Below are 14,955 nucleotides of genomic sequence, written 5' to 3' on the forward strand. Positions count from 1 at the left end.
TACCCCTTCAGTGGCAAGGCCTTGAAATGGAGATCAGCACCGCCCCCTATAGTTGGCAATGACTAGTGGAGTAAAATCCACAGGGACTCTTTTTTTTACTTTTACCATCCCATCCACCTTGGTGAGAATTATTGAGGTTATAACAACTGGAGGTATGAAAAATCAGGGTGAAGATCAATGAATGAATTGAAAGATCAGTCTGGAAAGTGATGTAATCAATCCATGGTTTCAGCATGAATTCTCTTGCATTCCCTTCTCTCTAGAAGCCTCTTTCTATTTCTGTTCTAGGGATCCATTTCTATTTCTGTTCTAGGGATCTCCTTGTCCCAAATTTCAGAGCCACTGTTAAAAATATGCTTTTATCTAACATTCAAAACAAAGATCCGATACAAAGCGTATCATTTTGTAACCAGGGAAATGAGACACATTTGTGAAATTGAATGATTAATGACCTCACATGTTATGTGACCCTTTCTAACTGTGATTTAATCCACAAACCCCGATTAAACAATGACACCGGCTATTGATATTGAGTTTGATTTCTACTGTTTAAATTATGTCCAGCATGAGTGTGTTGTTGCTGTCATTAAGCAAATGACTGTGGTCCTTAGACAAATTCAACTTCCCCATTGACTTTCCTTGTTAGAATCCCCCTGGGAAGATCACGTGACTCCAGGATTCAGCAACCGTTGGAAGTCTACGCTGGTTGCCAAGTTCCAAAATTTGGATTACACAATTATTGGGATCCTGTGATGGTCATAAGTGCCAATCATAAGGCAATTTTTCTCAGTGCTGTCATAACTTTGTTGTCAAATGACTGGCTGTAAGACTATCTGCATACGGTTCTGCAACTATCAAAAGGAAATGACGGTACTGACCTTTCTAAGACTGGGATCAGTTATTAAGCCAACAAATGAAGAGCTTTGAGATATTTTTAGATAAAAGAAGCTTCAGAAAAATGATATAAAAAGGCAGTCTAAATTGGAAATTTGCATCCAGTAGGTGGCAGTTTAATTAATGCTGTTGTTCCTGACTTATAAAAGCCACAGTGTTTGTGTTCTTGAAAGCAGTGATTTGCAAATTGATTTAAAAGCCACTAGCACAACCTAGTATTTTCACAGCCCACTATTTTTCTGAGTTAAATTCTCCTCCTTTCTGGTTTCCTCTTCTCGTGGGAGAGTGCAAGCTCAGCATTGCTCTTGTGGCACTCGGAGTGGATAGGGCCATAGCATTGGGTTTTAAGGGGCAGCGTGGGTGGCTTCAGCCTTATGGACGCTTATTTCACCCACTCGTATGCCAGAGATTCTCTTTCAAATGGTCCTCGGAAGCCATGCAAAGTCTGGTACGGTCCTCAAACCAAGGAAGGTGGCAGACCTCTGCTGTTCTTCCTCCCAACTTAGGACAAATTAGGCACATGTCATAGGTGGTCTAGCAATAGGCAATATGTGGCATTCCAGATGCTGCTGAACAACCCTTACAGCATCGCTTTGGAATGTGATGGGTTTTATGTTGTGGATTTTTAGTGCTGTAAGTCACCTGGAACCACTGTGTGAGTTGAACAGCCACATAAATTTGTTGATAGATGATAGACAGACAGACAGACAGACAGACTGACAGATATATGCAGTGCTTTTTTTGTAAAAAAAAAAAGGTGCTGGAACTCACACACATCATACAGCCCGCCTTGACTACCCTACAAGGTTCCATCCAAAAAAGGTACCAGAACTCCATTCTGGGCGTTCTATGACAAAAGAAGCCCTGGATAGATGGATAGATATAGATAGATATAGATAGATAAGATAGATAGATAGATAGATAGGCAGACAGACAGACAGACGGATAGATATAGATGACAGATATAGATAGATAGATAGATAGATAGATAGATAGATAGATGACAGATATAGATAGACAGACAGACAGACAGACATCACACACCTTGAGCTCTGAAGAGCAAAGCTGTATTCCTCGACTTACAATCATTTGTTTAGTGATAATTCAAAGCTACAACGGCACTGAAAAAAGTGACTTGCGACCATTTTTCACACAACCGTCGCAGCATCCCTGTAGTCACACAATGGAAATTCAGACTCTTGGCCACTGACTCACGTTTATGACAGCTGCAGAGTCCCGGGTGTCACGTAATCCCCTTTTGCGACCTTCTGACAAGCAAATTCAATGGGGAAGCCAGGTTCACTTAACAACTGTCTTGCTAGCTTAACAACTGCAGTGGTTCACTTAACAACTGTGGCAAGGAAGGTCGTAAAACGGGGCAAAACTCACTGAACTGTCTTGCTTAGGCATGGAAACATCGGGCTCAGTTGCGGCCGTAAGTCGAGGACTACCTGCATATGCAACACATCAGCAAAACAGCTGCCGTGGCAGCTCTGTCATGCACTCTGGGGAATCGCTGGCTGCAAGCGCTGCAGCCCAGGGATACTCTGCAGAGGGGAAGGCTGCATTATTAGTCAGCAGGGCTGCAGGCCTGGCTACGCACAACAGCAGCAATCACTGATGTCAAAACTTCTATTAGTAGCTGAGCTTTTTAGAAGGATAACACTCTGGCAGAATAATTTTTTTATAATTTTTTTTATTCACCTATAACATACTGCTAAGCTTGTAAGCCGCCCTGAGTCTTCGGAGAAGGGCGGGATATAAATGGAATTAAAATAAAAAAAATAAATAAAAATAAAATACAAAAGCAAATAGTAAGGAACAACGGTAGGGAAAGGAGAAAAAAAAAGAAGTGTGGAAAAAGGGGAGAAAGAAACAAAAGAATAATAATAAAATAATATTTTTTTATTCACTTGTAACATTGTTATTATTATTTATTAAATTTATATGCCGCCCTTCTCCCTAAGGACTCAGGGCGGCTCACAACAATAAAAAATTAAAAAACATAGAATACAAAGATTAAAAAAGAATTAAACAATAAATAAAGAAATAAAGGACAATTTAAGCCAATAAAAATCAAATTTAAAAACCATGATCAGTCCAGGCCCGCTTGTTGGAACAGCCATGTCTTCAGGTCATGGCGGAAGGATCGAAGGTCGGGGGCCGTCCGCAGCTCCGGAGGCAGTTCATTCCAGAGGGTTGGTGCGCCCACAGAGAAGGCTCTCCCCCTAGGGGTCGCCAGCCGGCATTGCCTGGCCGACGGCACCCTGAGGAGGCCGACTCTGTGGGAGCGAACCCCATAACATAAAATACAAAAGCAAATAGTAAGGAACAACGGTAGGGAAAGGAGAAAAAAAGAGAAGTGTGGAAAAAGACGGGAGAAAGAAACAAAAAAGGCATTGACTTCCGACTCCCTCTGTTGCACTAACTAAGGCATAAACATCGAATCTCATCTTTTTACATTTCTAGAGGAGCATGAACTAGCCATTTCTAAATCAACAAATCAATCTAAGCAGCAAAACCCCAAATCATAATATTTTTTTCCACCTCAAGCATAAACTCCCGAAATGGTTTCCAAGTAGAAACAAAAGTATTTATATTCTTTTCTTTTATCAAAACAGTCAATTTAGCCATCTCTGCTAATGCTGTCAGCTACTTTGGCAGAAGACAAGAAAGCAATTCAGATTAAGATTGGTAGATTGGCAACTGGACTACTTTTCAGATCAGTGACGTAAAGTCCTGGCCAATTTAGGAGCCGGTGCCATTATTTTTATTTTTAATAGAATCAGAGCCAACTGCAAACTTCCAGTTTCCAGAAATTCTATTGTACAGGTAGTCCTCAACTTACAAACACAATTGAGCCCAAAATTTAAATGAGACTTACATTAAGTGAATTTTGCCCCATTTTACGAACTTTCTTGCCACAGTTGTTAAGTGAATCACTGCAGTTGTTAATAGCATGGATGTTAAGTGAATCTGGCTCCCCCATTGACTTTGCTTGCCAGAAGGCCACAAAAGCTGATCATATGACCCCAGAACACTACAACCGTCATAAATATGAGTCGGTTGCCAAGCATCTGAATGTCGATTTTGTGACCATGGGGATGCTGCAACGGTCATAAGCATGAAAAATGGTCTTTTTTTCAGCGCCATTATAACTTTGAACAGTCGCTAGATGAACCATTGTAAGTCAAGGTCTATTTGTATTGTTAGGAGGTAGCATAACAGAATCTTAAAAGCCTGTATAAATTTCTCTGGGTTCCTTCTTATAGCAGCAAAATCGAGATGGGGTTACAATATTTCTTTCTCATGTTTGCTTCAGCTTTCTTTCTTTCCTTCCTTCCTTCACATCCAATACATCTGCCTTCTCCTATTTTTCCCCACGACAACCCTGTGAAGTGAGTTGGGCTGAAAGAGACTTACTGGCCCAAAGTCACTCAGCTGGCTTTCATGGCTAAGGCAGGACTTGAACTCACAGCCTCCTGCTTTTTAGTCTGGTGCTTTACAGGGGTAGGCAACCTTGGCTCTTTTATGACTCGTGGACTTCAACTCCCAGAATCCTTGAGCCAGCATGGCTCAGCTTGAAAACCTTTCCCTTTTCTCTCAGCATGGCTGGCTCAGGAATTCTGGGAGTTGAAGTCCACAAGTCATAAAAGAGCCAAGGTTGCCTACCCCTGCACTAGACCAAACTGGCTCTCCATGTCCAGACCAAGGCCAGCTCTTCATTCCTAGTCTCCCACCCACCCTACTGGAGGGATTGAGTCAAAGCAACTGACATTTCTTGAAACTTCTAGGAGAACCTATGCAGTTTAGCGCTCAGGGTGAGAGTTTAGGAATGAAAAGACCCAGGCTTGTTTGCAGATAGCCAAGAAAAATTCCTTGGGTGCCACTGTTACCTCTTAACCTAACTGACATCACAGGAGTGTTATGAAAATACAATTGGAGGAAAGAATGCCCATTCAACCGGCCTTGAACTCCTCAAGGTAAGGAGGGACTTGCCAGCTAAACAATAATGGCTAATGCAAAGCACAAGGACTGGAAGTGTGAAATTGGCTGAACGAAATACTGAATTAAATAATGTTAAGAGATTGTCATGCAAATATGCTAAGCTTCCTAAATCTGATGCCTTCATATGTGTTGGACCACAACTTCCAGATTACCCTGCCTCCAGAGGGCATGTCCTTGTGATAAAACCGGAACAGACATTTAGGATGTGCAGTACAATGTTTCACACTCTCCCTTTTAAATTTAATTCTTCAAACACCCATTCCAGCTCTTTGTAATGTTCCGCTGTTATGGTCGTATATAAAGATAAAGGTTTTCCCCTGTCCAGTCATGTCTGACTCTAGGGGGCGCTGCTCATCTCCGTTTCCTAGCTGAGGGAGCCAGCATTGTCCAAAGACGCATCCGTGGTCATGTGGCTGGCATGACTAGTGTTGTGTACTGGGGTCTTTTCTTGAAGGAAGAGACGAGGCGAGTGAGTTCAGGCAGGAACATGCTTTTATTGAAGAGCAGGAACTGAACTGGGAAGCGGGGCTGCAATGCGGCTATTTATACTCTGGCCTCTAGGCGGCAGCCAATAGGTTTAAAGCAACCTATTGCCGCCCTAGAGGCAACCAATGGTAGCCCTGGAGACTGGCTGTCTGAGGAGCTGAAGCCGTTAGCCAGCTTCTTGCTTAAGCAACCTTCCAGCATTCAAAACCCACGTGGTACACTCAAGTAAAACAAGGCCCAATACATTACAACTATATTCCAAGGCACACGGAACACTGTTACCTTCCCACCAAAATGGCACCCATTCATCTACTTGCATTTGCATGCTTTCGAACTGCTAGGGTGGGCAGGAGCTGAGGCAAGGGACGGGAGCTCACTGTGTTGTGCAGCGCTTTAGGTGTTGAACCTGGACTGTCAGCTTCCCAGCTGCCAAGCTCAGCGTCTTTAACCACCATAGCAGTATATAGTGAAATGCTTTGTGCCGGACAGTTCTCCAGGAAGTTCCCTCGCTGACTTTATCCACATTTATTGCCTGCTTGTCTATGATTTATTGCACCCAGTTTGAAAATTCCGTTCCAGAGATGCCTAGCCAAACAAATAAACAAGGTGCTAATTAAATCCCAGAACTGCAGAGGACAGCTTCTCAGGAGTTACATGAAAATCAGCCCCATTAGCTGCACCAGTGTTTATATCTGGGTATTACATCTAGAGTTTTAACCAATTTTTTTTCATTTTATATTTCAATATATCATCATGTGAAGCCCAACGAGGAGGAGGTAGAAAGGGAAAATGCAGATACTTGTAATTGGACTCACGAAAAATTGAGTACAGTATATTTTCTTTTTTTTAATCCCATTTATATCCCGCCCTTCTCCGAAGACTCAGGGCGGCTTACAATTTAAGCACAAACCAATGTGTTTAGCAATAGCCTTCATTCTATGTATATGCCTGCTTATTAGGGCTTTCGCCCCCCCCAAGCGGCATTATTACAAAGTCAGCTTATTGCTCCCAACAATCTGGGTCCTCATTTTACCTACCTCGCAAGGATGGAAGGCTGAGTCAACCATGAAGAGTCAACCCTTTTTCTTAAGGGTTCTATTTTTAGGATTGCCCTCTCTAGCCTGACAGCTTCCATATCAATCAGGTGATAATTCTCAGTATCTTGTTGACCATGAAAGCAGGAGATGATGGGAATTATTTTCCAAACATTTCCAGGGTCCATCATGTCTGGGAAGGCATCTCCAGAATAAGGGAAAAAATCTCAAGCATCTTTCGTGACTACTAAAAATTACTGGTGGTAATAGGGTGGAGAAAAATAAAGCATTATCAAAATAAATTTGCCTATTGAAGAGAAGGAAACAGCAACCTCATTATTTTACAGGTTGCAACCTCAACTTACAACTGATCATTTTACAACCATTTGGAGCTACGACGGTCTCGGAACAGGTGCTTTACAGCTATTGTATAATGTCATGCACTCCTTGCCCACAGGACACATGACCACATTTCAGACACTTCATAACCGGCTCACCTTTGCATCTGGTTGCAGCATCCCACAGTCACATGATCACCACTTGCAATTTTTTTTGCCCATTTTCGGACGAATGGGTTCATCACGTAAATGCCTCGAAATGTGATCAGAATGACTTGTAACTGAATTTCCAGTCCCAAGGCTGGCTGTAAATTGAGGACCACCTGTATTGTTTTCCAGATTTCTCTGACTTTCTATGTCATCCATAGCACTGAAACTTGAAAACCATATTAACTTCTCATTCAGTCGCTGGAACAAGATTCTATCATTTACCTGGCTTTCTGGAAAGTAACATAATAACCATGGGGGGGGGAATATTTCTCTCCCTCTGTGAAATCAAAGTCACAGTGAATTTGTGTGGCAAATGTAGGGTGACTCTAAATTTTGTGACCCACTTTCTAGCATCTTCAGACAGACCTGCTCACAATGAGTACAACACTGATTCATCCATCCGTCTTGCACCTCTCTCAGGACTTCAGGTGGATGGCTTGGTCCTCTTTAAGATGCAGTTCACTGCTAGAGCATCTGCTGTCCTGGGGACTTTGGGCGTCCAAAGAGCAACCTCAGGATGCTGCTAAAAGTGAGTCCAGCCTGGATCTCTGAAAAGTCACTGGAGATAATGCTGAACGATGGGGACCAGGTGGTTTGCTTAATATACAAATGCTCCCTGCGTTCCTGTAAGCTTATGTTTGATTAACAACACAATCGGAGACCTAGAGTAATCTTGTCGATAAGATTTATACCCAGGAAATGAGTACAGGCTATACTTAATGTACATTTGCCCAACACTCCACCATTGAAAATAACAATTGATTTGTTTAAATTTTGAAGAGCTTTTTGGGAAGTATGTTAAAAAAAGAGGGTATGGGGTCACCAACACCCGAAAATGACGGCTGTGCATTGTGCTGAGCTCCATTCCGGATTTCCCCAGCTGTTCCCTTCCCCGCCAGAGTTGGAGTCTGGATTATATTGGGAGTTTACACACTGGTTCCCTAAGATGAATTATGCACATAAAAACGAAGAACCAGAACTTTTTGCTGCTTTGAGATATTTATCCTCCCGTCCTGTAGATTGCAATTGTCCTCTGCTCCAAAGACAAAAGGAACAGTAATCAGCCAAAGTCAGTTCCTTCTGCAGTTCCTGATGTAGCTTTACAGGGTCACCTTGCCTGGAAAGTCTCCAGCCGCACCTTGCTTGCCTAGCTGCAGAATTGGCTGCGAGCTTTTAGTAGCATGCTGGGATGCAGAATCTGCTCAAGCCAGAATATTGAAAAGCATAGGATTGCTTCGGTTGGGCCCAGCCTGTGCAAAGCATCTATCATGGCATCGGCTGAATTGCTGGGAAAAATCAGACAAAAGAAGGAAAGGAAGTTGGATGAAGGCAAAGGAAAAGGTCTGAGAAGATGGTAGAGTATCTATTGCATTGTAAAGTCAATAGAATGTGTGTGTTTTTTGTTTTCAGCAGAGATGGGGAAACACGAGGCTCCACCATGTTGTTAAGTGAATTTTGCCCCGTTGTACGACCTCTCTTGCCACAGTTGTTAAGTAAATCACTGCAGTTGTTAAGTGAGCAACTTGATTGTAAAATGAAACTGGCTTCCTCATTGTCTTTGCTTGTCAGAAGGTCACAAAAGATGATCACATGATCCTAGGACACTACAACCGTCAAGCATCTGTATTTTGATCACATGACCATGGGATACTGCAATGGTCGTTAAGTGTAAAAAATGGTCATAATAAGTCATTTTGTTTCCAGTGCTGCTGTAACTTCGAACGGTCACTAAACGAATTGCTGCAAATCAAGGACTATCTCTATTGAACAGTCGGTGGGCAACTGACCACCACATTTGCATCAGGAAACAAAACCACGGAGCAAATTGATTTGCCTTATGTAGTAGTTGGAGGTGGAAAAAATAATCAACTGTATTTGAAAAAGACTATTGTCAAATGCAGGGATTTGTTCCAAACAAAATGTCGAATCAACCCAGTTCCCAATCTCCTGGTGAGAGCCTGGCGTTATGTAAAAGGCCTTTATCATCCATTTCTTTGGGCTGAGTAAACAGATGTTTCTGGCAGTCCAGATATGAATAGAACACTGGGGGGGAATGACAAGCTGCTTGAAAGGCTTAAAGCTTTTAGCCATAACATGCAGCACAGAAATGAGCTGGTATTTAATTTTCTGTAACCTACAGATGAGCATGCTATTATTTTTAATCAATTTGGCAGGAAGAACAGGGCTGGAATAAAGCTAAGCCAGGAAACTGGCTGCCTGAACTGAAGAGGAACATACAGATCCTACAGCCTGCAAAAAGAATCCCTGGAAACCTAGTTCAATATTGGCACTCGCACCTTTCATTGTACCAGATAACAGCTTTAGGGGAAGGCTGGACAGGCCAAAAATAGGCTTTTTAGGAAAGTCCTTTAGACTAGAGGACCTTCTTCCTAGGAAAATGGATTGAAGCCTACAGGATGTCATATTTGGCTCGGGCTGGGTAGAAATGACAAATAGCTTCAGGATAGTAAGCACAGAAGGTGACTGCAGGGTCCTTGGTGCTCCCTGGACCCTTGGTGGTTTTTCTTGCTGGCTACAAATAACAATAAGCAACAGCCTAATCAAGGAATCAATCTGTTCCCATCAACACTGACAGGGCAAGCCACTAGTACAGGGGTGTCAAACTCAATTTCATTGAGGGCCACATCAGCATTGCTGGGTGGGTGTGGCCAGGGTGGGCATGGCCTACTGGGTGGGCATGGCTAAAGTGTATGGCCTACTGGGTGGGCGTGGCCAGCTCTACATTGTTGGCATCAAGGGTGCCTATGGGGGCCTGGGCAAGAGTGGGAGAGATCTGAGGGTCTCTGGCAGAAGGAGGGTCTCTGGGCCAGGGCCAAGGCAATGGGGGCCGTTCCCTCACTGTTTCCAGGATGGCTTCGCGGGCTGCATGAAACCACTTCACGGGCCGGATCCGGCCTCCGGGCCTTGTGTTTGACATGTCTGCACTAGTATATAAAAATAAGAGCAAACCCCAGTCCCTTCCAGCACTGATGATGTTACCTAGTTTGGTAATGAAATGTCTACAAGAAAAGCCCCGAGCTCAGAGTGCACCAGGGACCCCAGAGTTCAACCCTTGAGCCACAAATATTGTCGCGAATGAAGGTAAATATACACATCCCAAGATCCTCCTACAAATATTCTCTTCTATGGAAGGTGACTGTATATGCCCTGATAGGGTTAATGTCAGAAAAGACATATTTTGATATGTGGGGGGAAAGGAAACATGTTTTCTACTATTATGTCTGTTTTAGTCCATCTTCCACAGCCACATGCAGTATTTGTTAGATAGCAACTTTTTAGAAAAGATGCTAAGTGAATTTGGTTTTCCAATTGACTTTGCCACAAGAAAGGTCTTCACATCAGCCCAGGACATTGCAATCATCATAAATATGAGTCAGCTGTATGTAGTTTTACCAGGATTAATCAAGTTTAGATATTAATATATATGTTCCAGCATGACACAAAACATTTAATCAGCTGGATGTGTTTGAGGACTGCAAAAAGGAATAGGGCCCATGATTTTTCTTGGTGAGTGGATTGGTTCTGCCTCTTTCCCATGTTCAAAGTTGCTTCATTTTTTCCTTATTGTTTTCCATATTGTTGTACAAAATGCAAGTATATTGTATTATTTGGAAACAGTGGTATTTCTACAAGGATGACTACAGATTAGGAAGAATCTTGATGATTTAAACCTTTAAACATAAAGAAAAGTTTATGTCAATCTTAATTATGGTTTGTAAAGTGTTAATGTTGATAAGCATAAGTTTGCTTAGATTTTACATCTGCCATTGATAAACAACTGCAGTTATTTGTTATATAAGAAATGTTTGTATCATAAGCATAAGATTTACTGCTAAAGGCTATCACTATATTGTTACTTATTGTTGTTTATGTATATTATTAGGCAAAGGGGGAAAAAGAATAAAATTTAAAAACTGTTTTGTTTCTAACTTCCCCCTTTTTTCTCCCATCTTAATTTACGTAATCTTTTATCCTTGCAAATTAGAATATATCGAAGTTGATGAATTTGGGTTAGGACTTACTGAGTCTCTAGAACTGTTTCTCAACCCTCATCACATTAAAATGATGGACTTCATCTCCCAGAATTCCCCAGCCAGCATGGTCAGCATGGACCAATTTGCAGTGTTTATAAGCATTTAACCCCTCCCCAGGAACTATATAAAATAAGTGTCTATATTTTCCATGCAGTTTTCTTATTCTGTAGCACCCATTGTAAGAATCAAAGTAATACAATGCTCTGATATAAGCCCAGTTGAGATTATCTGCTAATCCCCACTCTCCAAATCACAAACAGGTAGTCCTTGATTTATAATCATTCGTTTAGCGATTGGTCCAAGATACAGGGGCATTGAAAAAGTAACTTATAACTGATTCTTGCACTTACAGCTCTCACAGCATCTCCACAATTATGTAATCAAAATTTGGACACTTGGCAACAGGTATGTATTTATGACAGCTGCAGGATCCCAGCGTGATGTGATCACTATTTGCAACCTTCCCATCCAACTTCTGACAAAGTCAAAGGGGGGGAGCTGGATTTGCTTAATGACTGAGTGATTCACTTAACAACTGCAGTGACTCACCTATTAAGCATGGCAAAACATGTAAAAATGGGCACAACTTAACAAAGAGCCGTGGTGACGCAGCGGTTAGAATGCAGTATTGCGGGCTAATTCTGCCCACTGCCAGGAGTTCAATACTGACTGGCTCAAGGTTGACTCAGCCTTCTATCCTTCTGAGGTCGGTAAAATGAGGACCCAGATTGCTGGGGGCAATATGCTGACTCTGTAAATTGCTTAGAGAGGGCTGTAAAGCACTGTGAGGCGGTATATAAGTCTAAGTGTTATTGCTAACTGCCTTTGTAAGCAACAAAAAATCTGGTCTCAATTATAGTTGTAAGTCAAGGACTAATTACGCAGGCTTTTTTTCCAATTTAAATTTAAAACAATCTGGTAAGACAACCAAAACCAAAAGCGGATCTTTAAAGGGTTAGCGAATGAGGCTCCATTCTGCTTAGTTAAATCTAGGCAGATGTGACAATGACATTTGAGTGTCGCAGGACCCGTTAGCTGGCTCTGAGTCTCTGATTTCCTGCCAAATCAGCCCACTTTAGCTTTATTAATAAATCATTATGTAACATGCTATTGGCAGACACGCTGCAATATCAGGTGGCACATCTTCTGAAAGGATGCTATAACTCAAAAAACGCAAAGATTTCCCCCAGCTTCATTTTCTACCAGTGTGAACCTGAACCATTCTTTGGAGAATTGGGGTGGGGGAGCAGATCACCCCTGATCTAGCTGTTATCTCATACTTATTTCTCTACAACTCTTAGCTCTTGTTCAAAATTTTACATCCTGTCTCTATAAAAGACTCTTCCTCTGCCATCAGCATTTAATATGAAACCAAATATGGCAAACTGGAACAGCTTCTCCATCATGGCAGATATTCTTACTTCATGTAATCTCTTATCATTGCAAATTAGAATATATTAAAGTTGGTGAATTTCGGTTAGGACGGAGGACCTATTGATCAAGGCTGTAGGTTAGACCAGCGGTCCCCAACCTTTACAACTTGGCAGCCGGGTGGGGGAGGGGAGGGGAACCAGCCCGCACCAGTAGTGGGCACACGCACACCAGCCTGGCACTCGCGCAAGTTGAGCTGCATATGCACATGCAACGCATACAGCCCGGTTCCAAACGTACCTCTGGGTTAGACTAACTTAAACAAAAAGGAGAAGACAGCAATGGAATAAATAACAAACCAACAAATAAACCACTTTCATGTTGCAGTCAAAAACCCCTACATAGCCAAGTCATAAAGTCACTGCATGCTGCAAAAACCCAAATGTCCGCTAGTGATTATTTGGATTTTTTTGCATATAGCCTTTAGAGAACTTTCACTTGCTCTGTCAATAAAATGTTCTTTACAACAGCTCTTCCCCTGGGAACATACCTACTCATGGATCACTATAGAAACAATTCCTCCTGGAAGTTACAAGGTTGTTCTATCTAACCCATCTGTTTTTCCCCCCCTCTTTTTTTCCTGAAGTCAAGGTGAGTTATAGCAGAAGCAAATGAAACGGATTCGGATCTGCAATAGCTGCCTTTTATGTGAGACAGAGTGAAGAGAGAGGGGACACAGTTAAGACCTGAAAATGCCCTTTAGGCAGCTTTCATATGTGAGGAATAACAGAGTAACAGAGTTGGAAGGGACGTTGATGGTCTTCTAGCAGTTCAATGCCCTGCACAAGCAGGAGATCCTATACCACTTCGGACAAATGGAGCACCCACCATTTCTAAAGGCAACCTATTCCACTGATTAATTGTTCTCGCTGTCAGAAGTCAGGTAGCCCTCAACTTATGTGTTCTGTACCAGCCTGCTACCGGCCCTGCAGAAAAGGTAAGCCCTTTATAAACGGCAAGAGGCTGGAATTACGTCTGCCAAATTTATTACTACAAAAAACAAACAAGACACAAACCAAGATACAGGAGCTTTGAAACACTATCTGAGCGGTTGCTTTCAGCAAACCAACCCTCCCCACACATTCCCTTTATAAAGAGTTCAGGGCGTGGCCTCTCTCTGCCTCCTTCCGAGAAGCCCCACAGCCTTCCTCTGTTTACTCCTACTTGACTGCCTCCTGCGTAGGGCGTCCTTGAACAGGGCCAGCTGTGGGTCATCTTCATCCACACTGTCAGGCTCACACAGCTGGGTCTCCATGGTGACCAAGTGGGAGGGGCCTGCCTGAGGGCTCTCATCAGCAAGATCTTCAACCGCCTCAGCAAGGTCTTCAACACCCCCCTCCTCCTCTGAGTCGTCCGACCCAACTGCCGAACCCACAGGCTGACCCTGAATCACAACATTATGACCACAATTGAGCCCAAAACATCTGTTGTTAAGTGAGACATTTGTTAAGTGACTTTTGTCCCATTTTGTGACCTTTCTTGCCACCTTTGTTAGGGGAATTCACTACAGTTGCTAAGTTAGTAATCTCCATAAATTTTGCTTGCCAGGATGCAAAAGCTGATCACATGACCTGGGGACACGAACCGGTTGCCAAGCATTTGAATTTTGATTCCACGATCATGGGGATGGTGCAAAGGTCATAACCGTGAAACAAGGACATAAGTCACGTTTTCCAGCGCTGTTGTAACTTTGAACAATTACTAAATGAACTGTTCTTAAGTTGAGGACTACCTCTATTGGTTAAATCTGCTTTTTTTTGCCATTGGATGCCCTTCTGCAAATGATTCATCCTGGCATTTTAGTCATTCTGCCAGAATAAAAAAAAAGCCTGATCTCCATAAAGTTCCTAGCAATTTTTGGAGATGAAAGGTGGGGGGGGGGAGATGAAAAAGGGCACCCACCCCCGCCCAGCCCTTACTGTAATTTGCTGTAATAAAAAGACAAAAAATCTGGATAATGGACATTGCAGTGCCTGGAAACACCAGAATAGAAGAGAAAGAACAGAAGAAAATCACAAAATAGAAATACCTGCAAATAGAAATAGAATGATTGATGGGGAAAAATAGAGCCTTGGTGAGCAGTGGGCTAATGCCTCCTTAAGTAACACCAGCTGCCTGCAATTAGTGCAGGTTCGCATCCCACCAGGCTCAAGGTTGACTCATCCTTCCATCCTTCCGAGGTAGGTAAAATGAGGACCCAGATTGTTGGGGGCAATTAAGCTGACTTTGTAATAATGCCGCTTGGGGGGGTGTGTGAAAGCCCTAATAAGCAGGCATATACATAGAATGAAGGCTACTGCTAAGCTGGTAAGCCGCCCTGAGTCTTCGGAGAAGGGCGGGATATAAATGGTATTAAAATTAAATTAAAATTAAAAAATTATGACCACGTGAGAAAAGAAAACAGTCGGGAGAACGGGCGGAGGCGAGATGAGTTCCGGGAAGCGGCCGAGCAGATGCCACGGGGGGGGGGGGGATTAAAAAGACCAGCGAAGCTCCGGC

The sequence above is a fragment of the Vipera ursinii genome (genome assembly GCF_947247035.1).
Source record: "Vipera ursinii genome assembly, chromosome: 9".
Lineage (NCBI taxonomy): Eukaryota > Metazoa > Chordata > Lepidosauria > Squamata > Viperidae > Vipera > Vipera ursinii.